We start from the raw sequence: 3,243 nt of genomic DNA on the forward strand, positions 1-3,243 counted from the left end.
TCAATTTACAGAATATAGCTACAAGGGTTTTTCAGTCTTTTAACTTGTGATGTTCAAAATGATAAATTATGATAAACATGAAGAGATAAATTTTCTTTTGGTGGAAAGATAAAAATTGATTACAACCTTGTTTTACGTTAATATGGTTTGTTATTACTCTCAAATAATAAGTTAATAAAATGTATTGATAGTTTTTGAAATAAACTTTGATGAAAATCATGACTTCACATACACTGAAAAAGCTATTTGTAATGGCTAATGTAACTGAGTCCATAATGAAATTAAGTAACTAGTTTGTTACAAGCCCTTTGTACTTAAAGCTCTAACAGAGCTTTGCTTCAATAAAATAGCATCAGGTCTCCAGGTTTACCAAGAAAATTGTCTTAAAGTAAAATTACTGAGCATAAAGATAACTTCATATAACAAGGAAAAAAAAAAACTTATATAAGTGACCACTCAGGTGACAAATGCTAAATAAAATGACAAAAGCCATTATTTGTAGGTTGAAAATTTCTATCAGAAGGGCATCATTTGTTTTGTACTACTTATCTGTCCACTGATTCCCAGTCTCACTGATATTTTCTCTAATGGAAAAATAGAAAAACTACTGCCCACACACTAAATTTTCTACGTGTGTGTTTATGTGTATAATATGTGATCAAGAAAAATCATGATAAAGTAGGAAGTATGGATATTCACATCTGAAGAACATTGGATTTTGTTATCTCATCTACTTGCAAAGTGATCTATAAACTGTAATTCTACTGAGGCACTAATATGACATTGCTTAAATGCTTACATAACACCTAGGCTGATAACATATGCATAGCATCTGCCGCAAAACAGGTACAAGATAAAATTTCCAAAATGGCTGGAAATTTAAACACAAATTTGTCATGTAAGGTTGAAAAATATTTTGGTACTATGGATTTGTTCAGAAAACAACAGTTGAAAAAAATAAAAAAACATAGTAATTAAACATATATTTAATTTTTTAATATTTAAAATATATTAATTTTTTTAAAAACTCAATAAGAAATAAACACAACACTGAATTAAAAGGTAGACATAGGAATTAAATGGACATGATCTTCCAATAGATTCAGATACAGATAATTTGCTCAAATCAAATACCCTTTAATGATAAAGAAATAGGAAACTACGAAGCTAGGAAATGAAGAGAATGTTCTAACCACTGAAAAGGCATCTATGTAAAATGCTAACTAAACTTATTGATGAAAGTCTAAAATATTCCTCCTTAAATCAGAAACAAGGCAAGAATGTCCACTCTTATAATTTATTTTTAATATTTTAATGGCTGTTTTACCCAGGATAATTGAACAAAACAAACAAACCAAATATAATCCAGATAAAAGAGGAACAAGTAAAAGCATCTTCATTTGCAGACAACATAATTTTGTATAGAGAAAATAGTAAAAAATCCACATACACACTAAAAAATTTAAACTATTAAATAAGTTCAATGAGGTTGCAGGCTGTAAGATTAATGCACAAAACTTAATTGCATTTCTAGGCACTAACGATGAACCTCTGAACCTGAAATTAAGAAAACAATTACGTTTTCAATGGCTTCAAAATAATAAAACACCTAGGAATATATTTACCCCAAAACACAACTCTTGTATACTAAAAACTACCAACATTGATGAAAGAAAATAGACAGAAATAGAAAGAAAATGAAAGGCAAAATATCACATGTTCCTTAATTTTTAACTGTAATGTTGTAAGATGGCAATATACTTTAAATTGACCTACAGATTCAGCACAATTTCTAACAAAATCCAAGCTGTCTTTTTTGCATAAATTGACAAAATGTTTCTAAACGTCATTTGGAAATGCAAATGATACAGAATGTACAAAACATCTTGAGAAAAAAAATACAAAGTTGGGAAACATAACTTGTTTTCAAAACTTACTAAAAAGTTATAGTAATCAAGAATGTGTACTAATGGAATAAGGTTAGAAATATACATCAGTGTATATGTCTTAAGAATTGAGAGTCAAGAAAATAACCCATTTATTGAGAGTCAGTTATTTCTCCACAGGCATTCCTATACTATTCAATGGAGAAAAATATTCTTTCAACAAACATTATTCTGACGTTCAAGTGGACCTCCTGTTACACACCACATATAATTGAAATTTAATTATCTAAATGAGAAATAAATTCATGAATAGAAGAAAAAATAACTACAAATGTTGTGATGTTGAATATGCAACATTTTTACCATATGGTTATGATACATATGGCACAGGAATTAAGATAAAATGAAGTGGACTTATCAAAATGAAAACAAAATCTTCAAAAGACACTATCAAGACAGTGAAAAGATGACTCACAGAATGCATGAAAATATTTGAAAATGATAAATCTGGTAAAGGTAAGGCTCTATCATTCAGAATATGTTTAAAATTTTTAAATCTCAATAAGGACTAGACAAGCCACTGAATTGAAAGGTAGACATAAGAATTGAATAGACATTTTTTTCCAAGGAAGATTTACAAATTACCAATAAGCACATGAAAAGATGCTCAGCATCTTCAGTCATTCAGGAAAGTTCATTTAAATCACAGCAAAATACCACATAACATCTACTAGAATAAATAAAATTAGAAAATACAGTCAATTACAAGTATTAGCAAGAATATGAAAAAAAAATGGAACACTCATATACTGCTGGTGGGAATATACAATGGTATAACTGCTTTGGAAAAGAGTTCCTCAAAAGTCAAACATAGAGTTGCCAAAAGACCCAGAAATTTGGCAAAGTAATTGAAAACATGTTTCCACAAATAACCATTTACATAAATGTTCATGGAAGCATTATTCATATTAGCTATACAGTGGGAAAAAAAACAAAATTATTTATCAGTAGATCCATAGATAAGCAAAATGTGGTCTATCTACACAATTAAATATTTATCTCTAAACAGGAATAAAGTATTCATTGGTGCTTCAACAAGGATGATACTTGAAAACATATGATGAGTGAAAGAAGTCAGACACAAAAGGACACATCTTATATGAATCCAGTTATATGGAATGTCCAGAAGAGGCAAATCAATAGGATAAAAGTAGAATAGTAATTTTCAGGGGTAGGGGAAAAGAGCAAATGGGAAGTGACTGCTAAAGAATATGATATTTATTATGGGATGATAAAAATATTTTGAAATTAGAGTATTTTTATTGAAATAACAATAAATAGCATGTTTAAAACTCTA

Source organism: Rhinopithecus bieti, unplaced genomic scaffold, assembly GCF_001698545.2.
Source record: "Rhinopithecus bieti isolate Rb0 unplaced genomic scaffold, ASM169854v2 scaffold_9015, whole genome shotgun sequence".
NCBI classification, from domain to species: Eukaryota; Metazoa; Chordata; class Mammalia; order Primates; family Cercopithecidae; genus Rhinopithecus; species Rhinopithecus bieti.